The sequence below is a fragment of the Elephas maximus genome, chromosome 3 (genome assembly GCF_024166365.1).
Source record: "Elephas maximus indicus isolate mEleMax1 chromosome 3, mEleMax1 primary haplotype, whole genome shotgun sequence".
Lineage (NCBI taxonomy): Eukaryota > Metazoa > Chordata > Mammalia > Proboscidea > Elephantidae > Elephas > Elephas maximus.
Genome location: NC_064821.1, coordinates 189,528,949 through 189,555,252, shown reverse-complemented (window position 1 = coordinate 189,555,252; position 26,304 = coordinate 189,528,949). Strand labels below are relative to the sequence as shown.

Below are 26,304 nucleotides of genomic sequence, written 5' to 3'. Positions count from 1 at the left end.
ACCTTCTGTGCCTTTGGCAGAAATTCCACACAGACCAGGTTAGCCATTGCTTTTTAATCCCCCTACCCTTATGAATTGGGCAGAAAGTGCACGGGAATGGTCTCTGTTTGTATTTTTGAACTCTTAGATCTGCTATCAGTTAATTATTATGGTTAAGTTTCGCAGAAAGACTCTTTTGACTTAGCCCATGTCTAATATCTATTTTCCTGGCCAATTCTATGGCCAAAGCCTGCAGAACTCTGTATTCTCTTGGCTTCCTAGCTTTTTGCCTTCTACCAGTTCTGTGGCCATATTTCAGAGAGTGACCTGTCTGAATGGACACCTCGCCCTCCCAGATTCAGTAACGCTAGCTAGCAGGATGGAGGCTTGAATTAGGCCACTAGGAATGGCCTCAGATGTGGTAAGCAGAAGCTGGGGCTGGATATTCCCTTGGTGAAGGTGCTTCAGGAAGCTGAGTCTACCTCAGGGCTGGTCTGGAAGAGACTCCCTGGGGGTTAGTAGAGAGTGGGTGTTACTTCCCTGAATGAGACTCTGCCCTCAGGAACAGGTGACTCCTTCCCCATCATGCCTAATTGACCTGTCTTTCTATCCAGCCACCATTAACACCCTGTGGAAGCTGTAGCTGTAGCACCAACACAACTTTGGTAAATTGGTTTTACCCCAAGAGGTGAGCTTTCAAACTGAGTCACGGTTACCATTTAAGCACATTTGAATCTCTGTCGATAATGTCTCCTCTTCACATTTGTTCAGTGCTTTACCTCACCAACGCTTTCTCACTTTATTGTCTCTTGTGATCCTCAGAATTTTGTGAAGTAGGTGTCTGTGTCTCCATTGATAGATAGGAAGACAAAGGCACAGAGTGTTAAGTGGCACCCCCAGCCAAGTCACACAAAGAATGACGTGTGGGCTAGGACCAGCACCCTGTGCACCTGACCTGTCCACGGACCACAAATAGGTCAAGAAAGTGGCACCCTGTGGGTGAGAAAATTGAGAGATGTGGAGGTTCCATTGGAATCCAGTGGCTGGGCAAAACTTCTATTTGAGGGAGTCAGGGAAGACTTCATAAAAGGCCTCCAAAAATTTTTTTAATTCTGGAAATATTTATTAATTCATATCTTATAAAACCATTTCCACTAGAGCTGTTTTTCTTAAGAAAAAAAAAATCTTTCTAAAAGATAATTTTGAAAACACTATTAATGTGTTTTCATAACAACCTGAACGGGAACATACTAAATTCCTGACAATGATGCATTTGAAATATATTTTTTTATTGTGCTTTAAGTGAAAGTTTACAATTCAAGTCAATTTCTCATACAAAAACTTACACACAGATTGTTATGTGACCCTAGGTACTCTCCCTACAATGTGACAGCACTCTCCTTCTCTCTACCTTGTAATTCCCATATTCAGTCAACCAGTTCCTGTCCCTTTCTGCCTTCTCATCTCACCTCCAGACAGGAGCTGACCACATAGTCTCATGTGTCTACTTGAGCTAAGAAGCACACTCCTAACCACTATCATTTTATGTCTGATAGTCCAATCTAATCTTTGTCTGAAGAGTTGGCTTTGGGAATGGTTTTAGATCGGGGTTAACAGAGAGTCCGGGGCCCATGACCTCTAGGGTCCCTCCAGTCTCGGTCAGGCTGCTAAGTCTGGTCTTTTTACTAGAATTTGAGGTCAGCATCCCATTTTTCTCCTGCTCCATCAGGGATTCTCCTTTGTGTTCCCTGTCAGGTCAGTCATTGGTAGTAGCCAGGCACCATCTATCTAATTCTTCCAGTCTCAGGCTGCTGGAGTCTCTCTGGTTTATGTAGCTCTTTCTTTCTCTTGGGCTCATATTTTCTCTTGTGTCTTTGGTGTTTTTAATTCTTCTTTGCTCCAGGGATGTTGAGACCATTTGGTGCATCTTTGATGGCTGCTCGCCAGCTTTTAAGACCCCAGATGCCACTCACCAAAGTGGGATGCAGAATGTTTTCTTAATATACTTTCTTATGACAATTGACCTAGATGGCCATGAAATCATGGTCTCCAGACCCCTGAACCTGCTACTCTGTTTCTCCAAGTGTTTGGTTGTATTCAGGAAACTCCTTAGCTTTTTGATTAGTCCAGTTGTGGTGATTTCCCCTGTATTGTGTGTTCTCCTTCCCTTCACCAAAAATAATTCTCGTCTACTATCTAATTAAAGAATGCCTCTCTCCCTCCCTCCCTCCTCACCCTCGTAATCATCAAAGAGTGTTTTCTTCTCTGTTTAAACATTTTCTTGAGTTCTTATAATAGTGCCCTCATGCAATATTTGTTCTTTTGCAACTGACTAATTTCATTTAGCATAATGCCTTCCAGATTCACCCATGTTATGAGATGTTTACTGGGCAGGGCCATCATGCTACAGGAGGCTGCAGGGACACAGCCATGATTCTTGGCTTGAGACATGGGGCAGCTTTGAACCTCACAGAAGGCCCTGTTCTTTTGCCCAGATTCATGCTTTTCACTGGTCCTCATTCTCCTCCTCCATGGCTCTCTGTCAGGCTCAGGTGAGTTGTGTCCTGCCACTTTGCTTCCTCCAGTGTAATGTCCAATGCCCCAGTCTGCTTGGCTGCCCACCTACCCCAGGGGAACAGTCGTCGCAGGCTGGGAGTCAGGTCTAGACTCAGCTCTGCCCCAAACTGAGCTGTGTGACCTCGGACAAAGCACGCCCCTCTTTGGACCTCAGTTTCCCCACATGTGCTACGAAGGAACACGATTCCATGATCCCCCATTAATCTTTAGCTCTGCCATTTGGTGATATCTGAGTCTGTTGTTTGGGAAAAATCCAGGTGATGATGTCTCCATGGGTTTGTGAGATGGAGCTATGGAATGCTTGAGCCTCTGGAGGTGCCTGAGACATCTCAAGCACTGCCCACTGGAGAGACTTCCATTCTTGTAGGCAAAGGTGTGCTTTGATAGAAGAGGCAGCTCTTGGTTGTCTCCCTTTTCAGCTTTGCACTGTGTGCTTTTAGCCATCTTGTGTTTCCTCCTATAGTGACCTGTTTGAGGCCCTCAGTGTTTGTCTGAGCCACTCTTCTCTGCTGACCCTTGGATCCACATCTGCATTCTACCCCCTTGTACGGGCAACCTGGCCTTTGACAGAGGAAAGGGAGGAACCAGTCACTGAGCCATCCTTCTCTGCTGGAGAGAAAGGGCAATCTGATGGTGCTTTATTTTCTCAACTCCAAAGGTGCTTGAAGATTGGAAAAAGGTGAAGACCAGAGGCTCACCAGCTTCCTGCTGTCCCAGCTCTCTCAGCTGTTCCATAAGGCTGTGGAGGAAGAAGTTTGGGCCTCAGCTACCATAAATGATTCTTGATCCCAGGGTGGAGCTGTCCAGAGGGTGTCAGGACAGGTACCTGCAAATGGAGGGCCACCGTGCTCTTTGTCCTTCTAGAGGGTAATAAGGTAGCAGAGACCTGCTGTGTCCTATGGTTTGTGTCCTTGATGGGGGTGGGGAAGGGGGCAGAGGCAGGTCACCTTATTACTCCCTGATTGGCCTCTTCTCCATTTATTTTTCTTTTCTCCTCACATTTTTGCAGTACCTCCTGGTGCCTCCTGCTCAGCTCTGGAACCAGCAGATGATGACACAGCCACACTGAAGCTGAGGCAGCGCCTCAGGCGAGTGAGACAACAAAAACAACTTACACGAAGCAGATCACAGGGCAGGGAGGCTAAGACCCAGATTGAGGTGATTTTTCACAGATAAGAATTAGAGGAAGGGGCTCTGCTGGTGCAGTAGTTAAAGCACTCAGCTGTGAACCGAAAGGTCAGCAGCTCGAACCCACCAGTTGCTCCTTGGTACAAAGATGTGGCAGTCTGCTTCCGTAAAGATTACAGCCTTGGAAGCTCTATGGGACAGTTCTGCTCTGACCTTTGTGAGTCAGAATTGACTTGACACCAATGAATTTGGTTTTATTTTTGGTTAAGAGTTAGAGGAGAGTTCATATGACATGGTAGTCCCGGGGTGGTACAAATGGTTAAGCACTCAACTATTAGCTAAAAGATTGGTGGTTCAAACCCACTCAGAGCCACATTGGAAGACAGGCCTGGCAATTTGGTTGTGAAAGGTCACAGCCTTGAAAACCCTATGGAGCAATTCTACTCTGCATGCGTGGGGTTGCCAACAATTGGAATCGACTCAACAGCAACTAACAACAAAATGTAACATTTAGAGCATGAATGGAGACTTTATTAGAACTGACATTTTTTGATGGACTGCTCTGCGTTCAGCCCCTGGGTTTGAGGCGTTGGTGGGGGAAGATTATGAAAAGGGCTGAACTAACTGTCTCAACCTCTTCTGTCAGGAGAGCAAAGTTCCCAGAAGCCCTGCTCAACAGAATCCAGTTTAGATTTCATTGGTCAGAATCGGGTAGAATGATCATGGTTGCTCTTAGCTCCAAAGGAGGCCTTAGAGATGGCTCCAGTCCAATTAAAAAATGGGCAAAGGAAATGAACAGACACTTCACCAAAGAATACACTCAAGCAGCTAACAGACACAGGAGGAAATGCTCGCGATCACTAGCCTTTAAGTGCAAATCAAAACCACAACAAGATACTATATCGCCTTGACATTACTGGCACAAAACAAAAAAGCAGAAAATAACAAATGTTGGAGAGGCTTTGGGGAGATTGGAACTCTTATGCACTGTTGGTGGGAATGAAAAATGGTACAACCATTCTGGAAAACAATATTGTGCTTCCTTAGAAAGCTAGAAATAGAAATACCATGCCATCCAGCAATCTTACTCCTAGGAATATATTCCAGAAAAATAAGAGCCATCACAACAATAGACATATGTATACCCATGTTCATGGCAGCATTGTTCACAATAGCAAAAAGATGGAAACAACCTAGATGCCCATCAACAGATGAGTGGATAAACAAACTGTGGTACATACACACAATGGAGTATTACTCAACAATAAAGAACAATGATGAACTATGAAGCATCTCATAGCATGAAAGAATTTGGAGGGCATTATGCTGAGTGAAATAAGTCAATTACAAAAGTACAAATATTGTATGAGACCACTACTATAAAAACTTATGAAAAGATTTACACGCAACAGGAAACAATTTTTGATGGTTACAAGGGAGGGAAGGGACAGAGATGGAAAAACACTAGACAGGGATAAGTGGAAATTCTGATGAAGGGTAAGATAGTACACAATACTGGGGAAGCCAGCACAACTTGTCCAAGGCAATGTCATAGAAGCTCCATAGACATACCCAAACTCCCTGAGAGATTGAATTACTGGGCTGAGGGGTGTGGGGACCATGGTCTCAGGGAACTTCTAGCTTAATTGGCATAACATAGTTTATAAAGAAAATGTTCTACATTCTACTTTAGTGAGTAGTATCAGGGGTCTTAAAAGCTTGTAAGCGGCCATCTAAGATACTTCACTGGACTCTCCATCGAAAGCAAGGGAGAATGAAGAAAACCAAAGACACAAGGGAAAGATTAGTCCAAACTACCGTAGCCTCCACTAAACTGAGTCCAGCACAACTAGATGGTGCCTAGCTACCATGACTGACTGTTCTGATAGTGATCAGAATAAAGGGTCCTAGAGAGAGCTAGAGAAAAATATAGAACAAAATTCTAACTCACAAAAAAGACCACACTTACTGGCCTGAAAGAGACTGGAAAAACCCCGAAAGTATGGTCTCTGGTCACCCTTTTAGCCGAGTAATGAAGTCACTCCTGAAATTCACCCTTCAGCCAAAGATTGAATGGGCCCATAAAAAAAAATGAGGCTAAAGGGGCATACCAGCCCATGGACAAGGACTAGAAGGGAGGAGGGGAAAGGAAAGCTGGTAATAAAAAAAAAAAAAAAAAAAGGTAATAGGGAACCCAAATTTGAGAAGGGAGGGTGTTGACATGTCGTAGTGTTGGTAACCAATGTCACAAAGCAATGTGTACTAATTGTTTAGTGAGAAGCTAGTTTGTCCTGTAAACCTCCATCTAAAGTACAAAAAAAAAAAAAAAAAAAGAAAGAAAGAAAGAGAGTTCAATACTTAGAAACTATGAACAAGAATCAGAATTGCCTGTGCCATCCCAAGCAAGCTCCGAGAAGCCCAGCATTCCGAGATAACTCAGGACCAGGATGAAGAGAATAGAAATGATAAAAATTGACTCAAAAACTTCTTCAGCGCATAAAGGAGAAGCAATTGAGTGAAATCATGAAGAATTAGATGAGTATCCTGTGCTTAAAAGCTTTTCCAATATAGTCCCTGATGATCCCATTGAAAAGCTCCCAAGAGGTTGTAGTGGCATGGAGACAAACATAAAAATATCAGTAGCAGAAGCAACCAAACCAGAAATGAGTGAAAAGGTACCTCTTGACCACATTACTTTCCCTGGAGATGGAGTCCCCAAGGAACCAGCAATGGCCAAATCAAGTCTCCAAAAGAGAAAGTGTACCCTTCATACCAACATCCATAGCTTCAATATACTTACACACCAGGAAAATGACAGACATAAGATGAAAACCTGTAGAAAGAAGTTGGATTCAAAGACCAAGATAAGTAACAGCGCACCTCAGAATTTCATGAGTTCCACTGAACTCATGCCTACCATGCGTAAAACCAGCATAAGAACTCAAGTTTTCCCTGCTTTGGGGCTTGCTGGCTCCATGCCTCTGCAATCATCCAAGTTGCAAAGGAAAATGTCACAGACAGAAAAGAAGCAGTCAACTTGCAGGGCTCTGAAGCCAAGAAGGCCATTATTCCCTTGCATCTATAAAAATCCAGTAATAAAAAGTCTTCTGTTCCTTTTTCTGTTCAACCAACAGAACCAAACCTAAATTACCCAGATCTTAAGTATAGTGACATGTTCAAAGAAGTCAGTTCAACTGGCAATGGACCTGGAATCTATGAAATATTTGGGACCCCTGTTTATTGTCATGTAAGAGAGGCTGGATGACATGAAAACAAACATTACTGCGAGATATGCTCAGCTCCATCTGGCAGGTGTATCACCAATAAATGTCAATCCTCACACAGTGAGAGAAGCAACAACAGCAGAGCCAGACATTCTCAGAAAAGACCATGTATTAAACCCCAAAGGCTTCTCTAGAAATTAAACAAAAGCACAAAATTTTAATTTCTAAAGAAAAGAGTTGCAACCCTGTAGCGTAGAAGATATTGAAAATGATGATGATGATATTACAGAACCAGACTGGAAGGTAAAGTCTTCAGGAAATGATTTTCTATCTTTTGAAGACAATCAGCCCATGAAATTGGCTCAGTATCCTGAACAGTCCATTGAGCAGAATGAATTCCTTCCTCTTTCAGATTTGTTCGTGTTTAAAGAGGTCTCTATGAAAGGGTCTACAAAGAAGGAGACGCTTCTAACAATCAACTGCTTGCCACGAGCCTCAGAAATCTGCATGAATTTGAAGAACTACATCACCAGATTCTCTCAGAAATCTGCATGAATTTGAAGAACTACATCACCAGATTCCGTTTGTTCCATCAGAAAACAGCTGGGCAACGCCCAGTTAGAATTCCAACAAACATGTATTGCAAGAAAAGCAGAACAAAACATCTCTTGGTAATTTAAATGCCAACCAAATTTTAACTGATGATCTAGAATTTGATAGGGTTTTAGATAAGTTTAAAACACTCAGGAGCTCCTCTTTCCATGAGAAACAAGAAAGTGCAACTTCCCAAAGATATCAGAATTGGGCACATTCTTTGGACCATGATAGTTTATCAAATAAGTCAATTACATATCAAATATTTGGGAAAACTTTAAACGATGAAAATTCAATTTCCCAAGAAATTCTGGAGTCCATAAAGAATGAAGAATTGACGGATGAACTCTTAGGTTGTCTAGCTGCAGAACTTACCTTTTGTTGAAAAAGGTAACAACTCTTACTGTATGATGGCAAATGAAACAGATCCTCAAAGTCTAAATCTTGACTTTAGAAGGAGAGGAAATACCACATAAGAACTGGGCAGAGAGGCAACAAATGTCAAAATACAGAGGTATAGTAATGGGTTCAGGATTTATGATAAGGAGGAGAAATTTCTCAACTCAATGAAAAGAAGACATTTTCTGAAAACAGTTTAAAGTATGGCGAACCTATCCTGTGGACGAAGGGTTAGATCCTCAGGAAGGCAGCCCATGGCACAGTATACTGTGGTCTTACTAGCTAGGGGCAGCTAATAGCTGTAAAACATGTGACTTTGGAAACCTCTGATAAATTAACTACTGAAAAAGAATACTGAAAACCACAGGAAGAAGTAGATTTTCTCAAAGTACTGAAACATATCAACATTGTGGCCTACTCGGGGGCATACACACTTGGAAGAGACTATTGTGAACATTTTCATGGAGTTTGTTCCTGGTTGTTCAATTTCTAGCATTATAAATTGTTTCGGGTCATTGCCTGAGATGGTGTTCTGTAAATGTACAAAACAAATTCTACAGGGTGTTGCTTATCTCCATGAGGACTGTGTGGTGCATCAAGATATCAAAGGAAATAATGTCATGCTCATGCCAACTGGAATAATAAAGCTGATTGACTTTGACTGTGTCAAGCACTTGCCCCCGGCAGGCTTAAATGGCACTCACAGTGACATGCCTAAGTTAATGCATGGGAGTCCATACTGGATGGCCCCAGAATCCATCAACAAGTCTGGCTATGGAAGGAAGTTGGATATCTGGAGTGTTGGCTGCACTGTGTTTGAGATGGTCACAGGGAAACCTCTGCTGACCTCCATGAACGGTATGGCCACCATGTTTTACACTGGAGCGCACCGAAGGCTAATGCTGGGTTTGCCAGACTACTTCTCAGAGCATGCAGTGGACTTCATGCGTGTGCGCCTAACCAGGTAAGAAGCAGGAGGAGGAGGATAAACCCCCAGGTTCCAGGCAGCTGTCATTTCTCCTGCAGCTTATGGCCCATTAAAAGCTCTGCTTCCATTATAAAAAAAAAAAAAAAGAAAGAAAGAAACTAATTTGCTCTGTAAACTTTCACCTAAAGCACAATTGAAAAAAAAAAAGAGTCTTCAAGAAAAATACGTAAGTATCATTATGGACTTCAAGCAGAATAAATACCAAGAAAACCCCTCTATGTATATCATGGTAAACCAGAACAAGAAACAAGAAAAAAATCTTAAAGCTGAGGAAAAAAGACATACCTTCAAAGGAGCTTTGAGTTATGTAAGACTTATAGCTTGACTTTTCAACAGAAATGATGGAAGCCAAAAGACAGTAGAATAACAACTTCAAAGTGCTAAAATAGAATAACTGCCAACGAAGAATTCTATACACCTGTTGCTACTGAGTTGATTCTGACTCATAGTGACCCTACAGAACAGAGTAGAACTGCCACATAATGTTTCCAAGAAAAAAAAAAACAAGTGCTGTCGAGTCGATTCCGACTTATAGCAGCCCTGCAGGACAGAGTAGAACTACCCCATAGAGTTTCTAAGGAGAGCCTGGTGGATTCGAACTGCCCACCCTTTGGTTAGCAGCCATAGCACTTAACCACCATGCCATTAGATGTTTCCAAGGCTGTAATCTTTACAGTAGTAGGCCACCACGTTTTCCTTCTTAGGAGCAGCTGATGGGTTTGACCTTTTGGTTAGCAGCCGAGCACTTAACCACTGTGCCACCAGGGCTCCTTAAAGAGTAAAACTGCCCCATAGGGTTTCCAAGGCTGTAACCTTTGCAGAAGTCTTTTTGGTTAATAGCCAAGTGCTTTAACCACTGTGCTGCCAGGGCCCCTTTTAGAATGAAGGTAAAATAAAACATTTCCAGGAAGATTCTCAGTTAGAAAAAAAGTTTTTTAATTCTACATGCAAAAGAAATATGATCCCACGAGACTCACAGAAATGGAAAGTGAATGAAATGCAATTGTTGTTAGCTACCATTGAATTACCATTGAATTGCCCTCCAACTCATGGCAACCTATGTACAACGAAACAAAACTCCACCCTGTCCTGTGTCATCCCCATGATCAACCGTGGATTGGAACATTGTGATCCGTAGCATTTTCCTTGGCTGATTTTTGGAAGTAATCTGTTTTAGTCTGGAAGCTCCACTGAAACTTGTTCAGTATCACAGCAACACAAAACCCTCCAGTGACAGACAGGTGGTGGCTGCCCTTGAGGTACATTGGCTGGGAAACAAACCAGGTCTCCCACATAGAAGGCAGGGATTCTGCCACTGAACCACCAATGCCTCACAAGTGGAATGCAATCGAAAGAGTGAACATGCGATTTACAAATCCCAAAGTCCCTTGTATTCACACTTTCTGATCAGACTACTCCTGTAAACAGCATCCCTAAATCCAGACACCTGACAACAAACGGCCTGTTTACTTTTCCACTGACAATGCTGCTCTCATTCTTGCCCTTTAAGAAGAGAAAGAATCAGAAGGGCAGGATCTCTCCCCTAGAATATCCACCCACAGCATATCCAACAAAATATCCTGGCTTTTACCTGCCTCTCAACGAGGACAATAGTAGAATCATGGAACCTGTGCCTTCTCTTCTTAATCTCTTCTTGCTGGCCCTTAATTTACAAGTTCCCTCCAATAAAACCTATTCTTTAACCCAAATGGTGTGATTATGTTGTATTCACCCAAGTCTTAGCTCTGAACAGATGGAGGCTGAAAAGGATGTCAACTCACACAACATGGAATATGAAGAAAAAATCACTGTAAAGGACGACTCCAAGGATTTTGGCCTGAACAACTGAGGTTTGGAGTTGCCATTGAATTAGATAGGTGCTATGGATTGAATTGTGTTTCCCCAAAACCCGTAAATATCTTAAACCCTAACCCTGTGGATATAATCCTGTTTGGAAATAGGGTTGTATTTGTTATGTTAATGAGGCCATATCAGTGTAGGATGTGTCTTAAATCTAATCACTCCTGAGTGATATAAAGATTAAGCAGAGACAAGCAAGAACAAATGAGGGGAAAGATAGATGTCATGTGGAGAGCACCAAGGAAGGATGTGGCTAGAGAAGCTGAGACAAGGATTTTCCTTCAGATCCAACAGCGAGAGCCTTTCTCTAGAGCTGTTGTAAACTCCTAAACTACGAGAAAATAATTTTCTGTTCTTTAAAGCCACCCACTTGTGATATTTCTGTTACAGTAGCACTAGGAAACTAAGCTAAAAGAAAACTGCAGGAAAAATGGGTTTGAGAAGGGCATGTTGATTTTGGTAGACCTATTACACACACACACAACAAAAACGTTGGTTTTTCTTTGAGGTAGACACAGTGATAAAGTGGTCTATGATTGAAGTCCTGCAAGTCTCTTCATGCCATCCTGGAGTCCTGCAAGTCTCTTCATGCCATCCTGGCTTTTGTCACAAGATGGATCTAAGCTTTGTTCAGCTACCTCGGTTTTGTGTATTTTTTTCCTTGGGAGAGGAACATAGCTTAATCAGCAACTAAAAATTGATTACCTTATTTTTCTTTAAAGGAACAATCGTGGGACAGATTCCAGAGCAAGTAATTACATTTCAAAGACTAGCTTATACAGTTATACTAAAACATTAGAAAATATATTCTGTCTACTTCGATACTAAAACCCTAAAGAAAATATGTTTTCTCTACTTCACAAGGAGTCCTGGTGTCACAACGGCTAAAGTGACGGACAGCTAACTGAAAGGTCGGAAGTTTGAAACCACCAGTGGCTCCACCGGAGACAGATGTGGCAGTCTGCTTCTGTAGAGATTTATAGCCTTGAAAATTCTATGGGGTGGCTATGAGTCGGAATCTGAGTGGGTTTGGTTTTTTGGGTTTATTACATACTCACCAGTCACTCTGCAGGAGAAAGATGTGGCAGACTGCTTCTGTGATGATCATAACCTTGGAAACCTTATGGGGCAGTTCTACTCTGTCCTATGGGCTCAGTATGAGTCAGAATCAACTCAAAGGCAATAGCTTTTTTTTTTTCCTTTTTAAAATTACACACTCAAATAGAGATATCGAATAGCTAGCTGGATATACTGGTCTAGAGTTTGGGGGAGATGTTCTAACTAAAATATAATTTGAGACAACATTAGCATATAGCTGTTATTTAAAGCCATGAGATTTAATGAAAATTCCAAGGGAGTGGGATTTGATAGAGAAGTTCAAGGACAGAGACCTGTGGTGCTCCAACATTAAACTGCCATTTAGAGGGAGGCTGGGGAGGCCACGATGAATGAGGTGGGAGCCTTGACCCTGGGCTTTTTAATTGAAGACTCTGGCTCAAATAAGAGCATACATTGTTGTTAACTGCTGTGGAGTTGGCCCCCAAATCATGGCCACCCTATGCACAACAGAAGAAAAGATTGCCCGCCATAATCTGTTTTCGATCTGGCCATTGTGATCCACAGGGTTTTCATTAGCTGATTTGTTTTCTGAAACAGATTGCCAGGCCTTTCTTTCTAGCCTATCTTAGTCTGGAAGCTCCAGTGAAACTGTTCAGCATCATAACAACATGCAAGCCTCCACTGACAGATGGGTGGTGGCTGCACCTGAGGTGTATTGGCTGGGAATCGAACCAGGGTCTCCCAAACGGAATGCGAGAATTCTACTACTGTCCCCATATAAGAACATACACAGGAGACACAAAAATTCTGAGGAAGGATTTGTCTACACCCCCTTTGAATGCCCAATATTCATTCTCCCAGGCCTGGCACCCTTTGAATTCCAATCTCAAAATTACCTCCGTTCATTCACTCCCATTAAAATTCATAAGTTCTGAGGCCCCTCCTTTTTGGACTCACTTATCTAATCCGTTACATTTTTCATGCTAATGAACTCAGTGGCGATGGTTTAATGGTGAAGTTAGATAAGACAGTGAGTGAGACTCAAAAACTAGAGTTTTAGGGCTGCCTCATTTCACTTGGCATTAAGAATTCTATTGTGTTACTTCTGCTCTCAAGAGTACATGAAGAGAAACTTCCAGAGGCAGCTACAGAATCCAAATGAGTCAAACCAAAAAAAAACAAAAAACAAAAAACCAAACCTGTTGCTTTTGAGTTGATTCTGACTCATAGCGACCCTATAGGACAGAATAGAACTGCCCCATAGGGTTTCCAAGGAGGATCTGGTGGATTTCAACCACCGACCTTTTAGGTAGCAGCCAAGCTCTTAACCACTGTGCCACCAGAGGTCTCCAAATAGGTCTAAAGGGGAAAATTTTTGTTGCAGAGAAAAGAGAGGTGTTTTTCCTGACCTACAAACTACCATAGATAGCTGACCAGCTAATAACAGTGGTTAATATCTCTACCTTTCTTTGCACTTTATGAAGCATTTTTGCATACATCACCTTATTGAAGAGCTCACAACAAGCTGGGAAAATAGGTACTATTGTCCCCATTTTGAAGCCATGGTGGTGCAGTGGTTAAGAGCTTGGCTGCTAAACAAAATGTTGACAGTTCGAATCCACCAGTGGCTCCTTGGAAGCTCTACAGGGCAGTTCCACTCTGTCCTATAGGGTTGCTATGAGTCGGGATGGACTCGACAGCAACGGGTTGGTTTGGGTCCCCATTTTACATATGCAATAACTAAGGCTCAATGAGTCTGTAATTTCCTAGGGTAATTTAGCAACAGGGGGCATTGGTTGTTCAGTGGTAGAATTCTCGCCTTCCATGCAGGAGACCCGTTTGATTTTTCTGCCCATGCATCTCAAACTGAGGCACCATTCATCTGTCATTGGAGGCTTGTGTGTTGTTATGATGCTGAACAGATTTCAGTGGAGCTTCCAGACTAAGACAGACTAGGAAAAAAGGCCTGTTAAGCTACTTCTGAAAATCAGTCAATGAATCACAATGGTCCGATCTTCTCTTGCATGGGGTTGCCATGAATTGGGGGCTGATGTGATGACAGCTAACTACAACAACAAAAACAATTTAGTAAGTAAATGTCCGTGGCTATGTAGGAACCAGGGTCTTCTAAGCCCTATCCTGGATTCTGTCTATTACACTCCTTGGATTCAAGGAGCAGGCCCTGCAGGAAGCTAGGGAGAGATGCAAGATGTGAAAGAGAGAATGAGGCTCAGAGTCTGCTTGTCAACCCGGCTATGAGAGTCTCTTAGGGAATTGGAATTCTCTGGCAAACTAGGGCTGTGTGTCCTACCCACTTCTGCTCCACTCCCTGCCCAGCCCCGTCTGCCCCCCACTCACACAGGCTGACAGGAAGGTGGGGACATTTTCCTTCATCATCTTTGACAAGCCACATTTGTCCATGGCATCTGAATCTCAAGAGTATTTGTGAAATTCGTGGAGCAAGCCCATCAACATCTTCTCAGCTTCAGTGTTACTCATCTTCGTTTTCCAAGAAGCTGCAGGAAACAGAGATGGCCACTTTGCTTCACTTTCCCATGTGTGAGACTCTGGGGAACAGGGATGAGAGGAGATGAGATATGCTGGGAATGGCGTGAGCCACAGGGCTGTGGAGAGAGTGAGAGCAGGGCTTAGATGGAGCAGAATGATTCTGGTATTTATTTGGTCCAGGTGAAGTTCAGAGAAGGGAACAAAAATTTGAGGAGAGAGTGGGGAAAGTGCGGGGGATTAACTCTGAGCCCCACAGTGCCTCTCTGAGCATCTTGAAGAGACTGGAGCTCAGAAAGCCAGCGGAAACCACAGACCATGGAGTGAGTCAGGTGGAGGGCTGCAGAAAAGAGAAAAGGCTCTGGATACCCAGGACTCGGCTCTGTCCTCAGTTTCCTATGAAGACATTCACCCCAGTACTCCTTCTGTGAATCTCCCTGGGTGTCACACCTCACAGCCACCAAAAGTCAGAGCAGAAGGAACACAGGAGATTTTCCAGTCCAGCCCCCTCATTGCCCAGAAGAGGACACTGAGACCTGGAGAACAAAGAGGAAAGAAGTTCCTGAGGCCACACAGCTCAGGAGGGGGCCAGCTGTGACTTGAACGAGGAACCCTAACTCCCAGCCCAGAGTTGTTCCCCTGGGGTTAGCAGGCAGCAAAGCAGGCTGGGGCATTAAGAAGCAGAGAGGCAGATGGAGCTCAGTAGACCCTGAGGAAGAGGCCCAGAGGAGGAGGGCAAATGAGAGATGTGCATCAGGGTGAAGAGCGTCCCTTTTATGGTGTGCTGATCTGGGCTTGGCCATGGCTGAGGGCCTGAGGTTTGTCCCATCAGTTGCCCCAACATGATGGTGCTCTTGGTGGAGGTTCACACCCAAGACTCTGACTTGGGGCTCAGTAGCATCTGCCCAGCCCAGGCCACCTTCTGCCTTTTTAAATCCTATAGGGCTGGAATGGCAGGTGGTGATGGAGAGCAGGTGATGGGGCCACTGTGCCTCAGGAAATAGAGCATTTAAGGATTTGCAGGTGGAATCAGAGTCTCTGATTATGTATCCAGTGAGTCATCCAACTAGCTTTTATTAATGGTCGATAACGTAAGAGCTGCTGCCATTAGTGACAGGTTCCTACATGTCAGCAGTATGCTGAGAGCTTTGAATGCATTGTCTCATTTAATCCTCAGAAAAACCCTGTGTGGTGGGGATCATTATTGCACCTTACAGATGTGGAATAGAGAGTTTAGATAAATTTCCCAAGAGTATCTAGTTACTATTGAGCTAGTTCTAACTCATGGTGACCCCAAGTGTATCAGAGTAAAACTGTGCTCCATAGCGTTTTCAGTGTCTGATGTTTTACAAGTAGATCACCAGACCTTTCTTCTGAGCCACCTCTGGGTGGACTCAAACTACCAGCCTTTTGGTTAGCAGCTGAGTGCATTAACCATTAGCACCACCCAGAGACTCTTTTCCAAGGGTACATCCCTCATAAATGGCAAAACCAGAATTTGAAGCCAAGTCCTACTGACTCAGAGGCCCAGCTTCTAGAACTCTGCTGAAATGCCCAGTCTCTGTCATGTCAGTCTCTTTGCTGAGTGAGTGGTGCCACCCTGGCCTGCCCTACAAGAGCCCACTGCCCAGGAGCAGATGCTGTTTGCACAGACACATGCACAGCAGAGTGACCAGGGCTCTCAGAGAGACACGGCCCAGGGCCTAGGCAGCAGTGAGGGAACCTCTGTGGTCTACAGAGCCATGGTTCTCACACTCTTGCAGGCCACAAGCCGCTCTGGAGGGGACAACAGCAGAGGGTTCACTTTTGCTTTCTAAGGAAAACCACTTCTAATGGAAACATCTTGCCAGATCCTCTAGGAGGCTAGAAAGATAATCAGGATATTTTAAAAAACAAAGATGTCACCTTGATGACTAAGGTGCACCTGACCTGAGCTATGGTCTTTTAAACCTCATATGCATGTGAAAGGGGACAATGAAAAAAGACAGAAGGAGAACTGATGCATTTGAAGTGTGGTGTTGGCAAAGCATATTGAATAAACTGTGGACTGCCAGAAGAACCAACAAATCAGTCTTAGCAGAAATACAATCAGAATCCTTCTTAGACGTGAGGATGGATAGGCTCTGACTCACTCACTTTGGAAACTTCATCAGAAAGACCAATTGCTAGAAAAAGACATCGTGTTTGGTGAAGCAGAAAGTCAGTGAAAAAGAAGGAAACCTTCAGTGAGATCAACTGATACAATATCCACAGCAATGAGCTTAAATATACCAATGACCATGAAGATGGCGCAGGACCAGGGAACCTTTTGTTCTGTTATACATGGGGTCTCTAAGAGTCCAAGCTGGTTCAGTGGCAACTAACAACATCAAATGAAGGAACAAAAGTTTGAGAGGATGTGGGCTTGGGCAAAGTCACAGAGTTGAGGAGGGCAGACTTGGGGCCAGAGTCCAAGAATTCTGATTCCCGGTAAGTGCCTTGCTGCCTGACCTCAGAGCCTCACGGGGTCCCTGGGGCACACCAGTAGAACCATTCCTTTATCCAACAGGAACTGGAGAGGCCAGGCACAGGGGTCTGATGACTTCTTGAGTTTACTCTTGGCCTGCTTTATGCTCCCCTCCTAATTGCCCTCCATGGAGCCAGGGGAACGTAGATTATTCAGTGAGCCCCACCCAGGCACCCTGGTGCTCCTCAGAGCCACTTCTGATGCCTCCCTTGGATGGGGCCTGTCCTTGGGGCCCTTCATATTCCCCCTAAACTGTTCTTCCAGCTCATAGGGTCTATCAAGAGCACCAGTGGTCTCCCTGACATCAGGGCTTCCTGGCTGTCCTGACAGCCCCCAACATACACACACACACACACACACACTAAGTCGTCACTTTCTTCCTTGAAAATATCCCCGCCTCTCATCTCTTATCCCCAAGCCAGACTCTTCAAATGATTTTATTCCAAGATACTTTCTGCAAACAAAATTGTATGTGGGAGCCAGCAATGTCAAACTGTACAAAGCAGAGGTGTTTTGGGAAAGGATGGAAATGTGGCCATCAGCAGCAGCCACTACAGCACTCCAAAGCACCCAGGTTTCCAGATTCAGGCTGCCATGTTACTTATTATCTCTGGAACTCAGTGCACTCATTGGTAAAGGAGATGACAATAATAGTACATATCACCTAGGTGGCTGTGAAAATTAAAGGACAAACTATGTAAAGCACCTGGGAGAGTTATTGGCAGGTAGTATTTACTATATGTGTATGTGCTATTTGTAGTCAAGAAATTGGGTATAATTACTGAAAATTTTTGATAGAAGACTCTATAGAAGAATCCTGATCAAAAGGGAAAAAATGCAGAACAGAATTTCAAATTCTCATGGAATTCAGACTTCTGGAGCCATAGAGGCTAGATGAATCCCTGAAGCTATTGCCCTGACATAATCTTTAAATCTTAGGCTGAAAAAATACCTTAAAGTCTTAAAACCAAACAATATTTAGCTTAACTAGTAGAGAATGTCTGCCTTGAGCATTGTGCTCTTTTAAAGATCTGTCTATATGGGATCAAATTGACAACAGCAACTTGAAAGATTAGATAGAAAGCTTAAGGGGCAATGAGTTTATGTTAACAGGGAAAGAACAACTCAGAAAAGGAGGGTGAGAATGGTTGCACAATTCGAAGAATGTAATCAATGTCACTGAATTATACATGTAGAAATTGTTGAATTGGTGTATATTCTGCTGTATATATTCTCAACAACAAAAAAAAAATAAAATGAGTTATATATATGCGTCTACTACCTATCTACCTACTCTACCTACTCAAGGGTAGGGTCTTGTCCAAGGCTCCATGATGAAAGTGACAGGCTCAGGGGGCATGTCAGAGGCCCGATCTGCCCAGACCTCTGTGCGGAAAAGTCACTGAACTGTATTGGTTTAACTGAAAGCAAAAAGAGACAGGGGACCTTCTTTTCATTCCTACCCTTCCATATGAGATTTCAAGGTGGAAAGATAGAGACACAGACTGAGAGGCAGAGATTGGTGGAGACTGAGAAGGACTGGTTGGAGAGCAGAGTCTCGTTGGTTCAGAATGTATTTGCAACTGGACTCTCTCCATAGGTGAGATAAAAGCAAAACAGCCTTGGCACAGAACATTATTATCAATCTAAGGAAAAGCAGTTGAAAGACAAGACTGCTGGTCTTTGGTTGGGGACTTACGCGCATATGTGCACCAAAAAAAAAAAATCAATCCGAGGGTTTTACTGTGTCCCATACCACCCTGCCCCTACTCTCCAGAGAAATGATTTTGAGGTCTGCACTTACTAGGCTCACCTGGGCAGGGTGCTGTGATGACCAGGCTGTAGCTTTCACAGTGACGATGAATTGCTCACACCTCCCTCACAACTCCCCCCTCTCCCACACACCCACCTAGTCATCCCTTGTTGTTCATTGTTGTTAGATGCCGTCAATTCCAACTCACGGTGACCATTTTGTACAGAGTAGTACTGCTCCATGGGTTCTCAAGGCTGTGATTTTCCAAAGCAGATCACCAGGACTGTCTTCTGAGGTGCCTCTGGGTGGGTCTCAATTGTCAGCCTTCTGGCCAGTAGCAAAGCACAAACTGTTTGCACCACCCAGGGACGTAAGAAACTACTACTTTGTTTTCTGTCTCTATAGATTTGCCTATTCTGGACTTTTTATATAAATGGAATCATACAATATGTGGTCTTTTGTAACTGGCTTCTTTCATATCATATAATGTTTTCAAGGTCCATCCATGTCATAGAATGTATCAGTGTTTCATACCTTTTTATACATGTATCAGTGCTTCATTCCTTTTTTACATTCCTTTTAATACATTCCATTGCATGTATACGCTTTGTTGTATTTAACCATTCACCAGGTGATGGGCATTTGCATTGCTTCCACTTTTTGGCTATTGTGAGTAATGCTACTTTCAACGTTTGTGTTTTTTGAAAATTTGAAAGTTTGTGTGTGAACATATGTTTTCATCTCTTTTGGGTATCTACCTAGGAGTGGAATTCCTGCGTCATATGGTAACTCTATGTTTAACCTTTTAAGGAACTGCCAAACTGTTTTCCAAAACAGCTCAGCATTTTACCAGATGCAGGGGTTGAATGAGTCTGAGTATTGTGTGTGTGTGCACAATGTGCCAGGGATCCCAATTTGCAGCCCCTTAGGATGTATTCTTACAAATTGGAAATATTTCAGGCCAAGCTACATGAAAAAGAGAATGATTTTCCTTTGCAACACTGCCTGTCCACCATATAAATTGGCAGATGGACAGGAATGGCTAGAGAATGGGTCCTTAAATTATAATACTGTCCTTCAGTTAGACCTTTTCTGTGCTCATAAGGGAAAGTGGGATGAGAAGTATTATGTGGAAGCCTTTATGGCACTGTTTTTTTTTTTTTTTTTTTTTATCGGGACAAAAGATTGCAGAAGAAATGCAAAATTCTAGTCCAAAAGGGGGCCAGTGGACTGTTCTGCCAGTCCTCTCCTCTGACCCCAGGAAGGCACCCCCATAACTCCCCCCTCTTATGCTTCCATTCCAGGAGAAGCAGCTGTGCCAACAAGGATTCTTAGAAAAGGCTGGGGCCGAGGCCAACAGGTGCCATGAAGTATAGGCAGTAAATAAGCTGGGAGCAGATCACTGGCAAGTCCATCCCTAGGAGTTTAAAAACAGCCCCACTTTTTTCTGGGTCCACTCTAACTAAAGAACTGAGACAAAAAACCCCGACCAATAATATACTCCTCCATTATGTGGATGATTTGCTCATCACCAGCCACAGTGGGTATGATTGCCTCCAGAATACCATAGAGGTTGAACTTTCTAGGAAATGCAGGGTATCAGGTCTTGGAAGAAAAAGCTCAGGTCAATCAAAAGAAGGTGATTTATCTAGGTTTCAGGATCAAACAGGAGGAGAGAGAATTTCTCCCTGCCCAAAAGGACACTATCTGTAGATTGGTGGTCCCTACCAACTGGAAACAGCTCCAGGGTTTTTTGGGAATGGCTGGTTTTTGCCACAACTGGATCCCAAACTTTGGACTTATTGCCAAGCCTTTATATTGAGCCTTAGAGGGAAAAGACACAGACCCCCTAGAATGGACCATGTTGGAGCAACAGGCTTTTGATATCATTAAAACAAAGTTGATGGAGGCCTCAGCCTTAGGACTCCCCCATATGAGTAAACTTATTGACCAGTTTGTTCATGCATCTGCCAGAGTGGCAGCCGGGGTACTTACCCAGACTCTCAGGACTTGGAAGCAACCAGTGGCATACTTCTCAAAGCAGCAAAACCTGGTCACTGGAGGATGGCCAGAACACCTTTTGGCAGTAGCAGCAGCAGTATTAATCATCAAAGAAGCAAACAAACTCACCCTTGGCCAACCTCCCCATGTGATCATGCCCCGCTCTGTTCTGACCATCTTAGAGCAGAGAGGGTAACGTTGGCTCTCCCCGGGGCAGATGGCCCAGTGCCAAGCAGTGCTGTTAGACAACCCAGCCATCACCCTACAGGAAACCACCAGTTGGAGCCCACCCACCCTACTGCCCACCTTGCCAAAGCAAGAAAGGGAACATGATTGCCTAAAGACCATCAGTCTGGTGTATGCCAGTCAGCCTGACCTCTCTGACCAGCCACTCCAAAACCCAGACTTGAACTGTTCACAGATGGAAGCAGTTACATAGAACAAGGAGAGAAGAAAACTGGGTATGTGGTGGTCACTTTGGAGGAGATTCTAGAGGCTAACATGCTTACCCTGGGTGGGTACCTCCACCCAGAAGGCCAAGTTAATTGCCATGCTACAGGCCCTTAGAATCACCACAAGTAAGCGATCAACCATTTATACTGATTCCAAGTACATATTTGGAGTATTGCATGCACACAGGGCAAGCTGGAAGGAAAGAGGCCTCCTGACCACTGGTAAGGACGTCAAGCACCCTCAAGAGATCCTTCAGCTCCTACAGGCCATCCTTTTGCTAATCCAGGTGGTGGTGGTACACTGCAGGGGATATCAGAAAGGAGATACCACTACAGCCAAAGGCAATAACAAAGCTGATCTGGCTGCCAAAACGGAACTTGCAACAGGAACCTGTGATATTCACACACTTAATTCCCCACCTAGAGCTACCCCTGACCTGGTCTCTGCCCTGACTACTCACAACAGGATAAAAACATTGCCAAGACCTAGGGAGCCACTCTAAACAAGGATGGATGGCTGTACACCGCCCATGGAAAGATTTTCATTCCATCAAAACTCACGCACCCTATCCTACAGGACCCCACTGGTCCACGGTTTATGGGCGTGGTGGACTATATGATTGTGTTAAGACATTTAATTGGACAAAAGATCCATGACACTGTTTCAGCAGTGATACAGAGCTGCCCCACCTACTCAAAAAATAATCCCCAGAACATTACTGAAGTGTCCCCAGGGGTCCAGCAAACTGGGGCAATACCTGGAGATGACTGGCAGGTAGATTTCACTGAGATGCCTTGACCTTCAGGGAATTACAAATACCTCCTAGTTTTTATCAACACCTTCACTAACTGGGTTGAAGCTTTTCTTTGAAGGACTGAAAAGGCCACCAAGGTTGTAAAATACCTCTTGAACAAAATCATCCCTTGATTTGGGCTTCCTGTCTCCATTGGCAGCAACAACAGGCCCGATTTTGTGGTCTTGGTGGTAACTGCCCTGGATATTAATTGGGATTTACACACAGCCTGGATACCCCAGTTCAGCTGTAAAGTGGGACGGGCTAGCCAGACTCTGAAGAGACACCCAGCAAAGTTGTGCCAAGAGACCAAGTTGATATGGACAAAAGCACTGCTTATGGCCCTCTGAAGAGTTCTACCCGCCCCAGAGGCAAACTAAAACTTAATCCATTTACAGGCACCCTTTATTAGAGAAGCCCAATATGACCAACCTAGCTTGCCTTAATAATGGCCACCCTCCCACCATCCATGAGGTTGGAGATGTTCGAGTTACTAAATATTTTCAGTCTCTTTCAGCAACTCTGTCTTCTCTCAATGGATATGCTCACCTGGGCCTGCCTGAGCCAGAGGTGCCCCTTCTCAAGGCATGGAAAGCCAACCCCCTTCGGCAGAAGTGGACTGACCCCTTTGAAGTCCTCCTGGCTACTCCGACGGCTGTCAAACTCAATAGGCTCAAAGCTTGGATCCACCATACTTGGGTAAAGAAAACCACCCTGCCAGACACCGAGGGAGAAACTTGTCAGAACTGTGAGAACTGACTTGTGAACTAGTCGCAGACCTTAAGTACTTATTTTCCAGACACTCTTCTGCTTGGGTGAGATCCCCCAAAGACACTTAACACTGCTAAAAACCTTGGCGTTAGTATTTTGTCTTCTATACCTGCATACTCTACTCGAACAGGTTAGATTGCTGTAAACCTTTGAGTGAGCAGAATCAACCACAAACAGGGTGATATGGTTATTCCTGGGAGTTGCTCTGTGTGTAAATACTGGATGCGATTTCAATGTTCTTAATAGGTTGCACCAAACAGTTGTAAACCATAAGGCATGGGCTAACAATTGCTGGATTTGTTTACACTCCCCTTTACATGTTGGGCAAGGGTTACCCATAATCCCTGTACCTCTCCATCCAACTTACTGGCTAAAAGAAAAGGGGATGCAGGTAATAAATGAAAACAAAATCCTAGGCAGAGTCCAATACACTACTGTGAGGTCTGACTATACAGCAGTTTGGTGCATTCCATGTGATCCTACCCATCAATAATAGGTCAGTGGCCACGATACAACACTATCTGGGTCTATGCAAACCAAATATGAGCTAAATTCAATACCAATACTTCTTCTGAATGGGACAGCACTAACGTGGTTATGTCAGAAAAATTAGGGCAAACTGTAGCCAATCAAAGCATTATAAAAGCAGACTTCCAATTTCCCCCTAGAGCCTACTCGTTAAGACACCAAGAACTTCATTGGTTGTGTGGGCATTCAACCAATAAAACATGGCCAACTGATTATACTAGCACATGTATGCTGGGCTGGATATGGGCAGGAGGCATACTTTTATTCCCACTAGAAGAGGTTCTGTATTCTACCAGAAGCATATGTAAGTTTAAAAGAGAAACTATAGATATTACTAAGAGTGCTTGGAAAAAGGCACAGAGGGTGCTACTCTTAATGCTTGGGGTTGGGAAGAATTATGACCACATTCATACCCTGTACCAGTTAATTAAGAATGTTTCTTTCTCACTTTAGACAGTAACCAAAAGTGCCAAAAACTTGACCCAGACTTAGCAGACTGAAGTAGACTCCATTGAAATCATAATTCTACTAAATTGAGCTGCATTAGATCTAATGCTAGCCTCTTATGGCGGAGTTTGTATATAGGTCAATGCTAGCTGTCGTTTCTTAGTCAATGCATCCGGACAGATTGAACATGACCAAGAAAAGTTGAGTTCAGTAGTTAGACAACTACAATGAGATCGTGCGACCACTGAACAATTAACAATGCCTTCTTTTTTTTTTTCAGGTCCTGATTTTAGCTGGTTGACATCGTGGTTACCCAACCTAGGATGGTAGAAGTCATTGGTTGCTTTTATAGTGTTAATAATGTTGTTGTTGTTGTTAGGTGCTGTCGAATTGGTTCCAACTCACAGAGACTCTATGTACAACAAAACCAAACACCACCCAGTCCTGCACCATCTTCACAATCGTTATGCTTGAGCCCATTGTTGCAGCCACTGTGTCAATTTATCTCCTTGAGGGTCTTCCTCTTTTTCTGCTGACATTCTACTTTACCAAGCATGCTGTCCTCTCCAGAGACTGACCCCTCCTGTTAACATGTCCAAAGTATGTGAGACACAGTCTCACCACCCTTGGTTCTAAGGAGCATTCTGGCTATACTTCTTTCAAGACAGATTTGTTCATTCTTTTGGCAGTCCATGGTATATTCAATATTCTTCACCAACATAATAATTCAAAGGCATCAATTCTTCTTCTGTCTTCCTAACTCATTGTCCAGCTTTCGCATGCATATGAGTCAATTGAAAATACCATGGCTTGGGTCAGGCACATCTTAACCCTCAAAGTGGCATCTTTGCTTTTTAACACTTGAAAGAGGTATTTTGCAGCAGATTTACCCAACGCAATGCATCTTTTGATTTCCCTACTGTTGCTTACATGGGTGTTGACTGTGGATCCAAGTAAAATTAAACCCTTGACAACTTCAATCTTTTCTCTGTTTATCATGATGTTGTCTGTTGACCCAGTTCTGAGGATTTTTGTTTTCTTTATGTTGAGGTGTAATCCATAATGAAGACTGCGGTCTTTAATCTTCCTCAGTAAGTGCTTTAAGTCCTCTTCACTTTCAGCAAGCAAAGTTGCGTCATCTTCATAATGCAGATTGTTAGTGAGTTTTCCTCGAATCCCCAGGCCCCATTCTTCTTTATATAGTCCTGTTTCTCAGATTATTTGCTCAGCATGCAGACTGAATGAGTATGCTGAAAAGATACAACCCTGATACACACTTTTCCTGTACTGCTACAACTGCTTTTGAATGATCTTCAGCAAACTTTCACTTGTGTGTGATATTGATGATATTTCTCTATAATTTTTGCGTTCAGTTGGATCACCTTTCTTTGGAATAGGCATAAATATGGATCTTTTCCAGTAGGTTGGCCAGGTAGCTGTCTTCCAAATTTCTTGGCATAGATGAGTGAGCATTTCCCGCGCTGCATTCATTTGTCAAAATATCTCATTTGGTATTCTGTCAATTCCTGGAGCCTTATTTTTTGCCAATGCCTTTAGGACAGCTTGTACTTCTTCCTTCAGTATCATTGGTTCCTGACCATATGCTACCTCCTGAAATGGTTGAACATCAACCAATTCTTTTTGGTATAATGACTCTTGTATTCCTTCCATCTTCTTTTTTTTAAAATAACTTTTATTGAGCTTTAAGTGAATGTTTACAAATCAAGTCAGTCTGTCACATATAAGCTTATATAGACCTTACTCCATACTCCCACTTACTCTCCCCCTAATGAGTCAGCCCTTCCAGTCTCTCCTTTCGTGACAATTTTTCCAGTTTCTAACCTTCTCTACCCTCCTATCTCCCCTGCAGACAGGAGATGCCAATACAGTCTCAAGTGTCCACCTGATACAAGTAGCTCACTCTTCGTCAGCATCTCTCTCCAACCCATTGTCCAGTCCCTTCCATGTCTGATGAGTTGTCTTTGGGAATGGTTCCTGTCCTGGGCCAACAGAAGGTTTGGGGACCATGACCGCCGGGATTCCTCTAGTCTCAGTCAGACCATTAAGTCGGGCCTTTTTATGAGAATTTGGGGCCTGCATCCCACTGATCTCCTGCTCCCTCAGGGGTTCTCTGTCGTGCTCCTTGTAAGGGCAGTCATTGGTTGTGGCCAGGCACCATCTAGTTCTTCTGGTCTCAGGATGATGTAAGTCTCTGGTTCATGTGGCCCTTTCTGTCTCTTGGGCTCAAAGTTGTCGTGTGACCTTGGTGTTCATTCTCCTTTGATCCAGGTGGGTTGAGACCAATGGATGCATCTTAGATGGCTGCTTGTTAGCATTTAAGACCCCAGGCGCCACATTTCAAAGTGGGATGCAGAATGTTTTCATAAATAGAATTATTTTGCCAATTGACTTAGAAGTCCCCTTAAGCCATAGTCCCCAAACCCCTGCCCTTGCTCTGCTGACCTTTGAAGCATTCAGTTTATCCCGGAAACTTCTTTGCTTTTGGTCCAGTCCAGTTGAGCTGACCTTCCGTGTATTGAGTATTGTCCTTCCCTTCGCCTAAAGTAGTTCTTTTCTACTAACTAATCAGTAAATTACCCTCTCCCACCCTCCCTCCCTCCCCCCCAGTAACCACAAAAGTATGTGTTCTTCTCAGTTTATACTATTTCTCAAGATCTTATAATAGTGGTCTTATACAATATTTGTCCTTTTGCCTCTGACTAATTTCACTCAGCGTAA

The 26,304-nt window shown here is 43.6% G+C and overlaps 1 pseudogene; it reads left to right on the top strand.

Moving 5' to 3' along the window:
- The first annotated feature begins 385 nt into the window (after nucleotides 1–385).
- LOC126071459 (mitogen-activated protein kinase kinase kinase 19-like) lies at nucleotides 386–8,869 on the top strand (annotated as a pseudogene).
- Nucleotides 8,870–26,304: the final 17,435 nt, after the last annotated feature.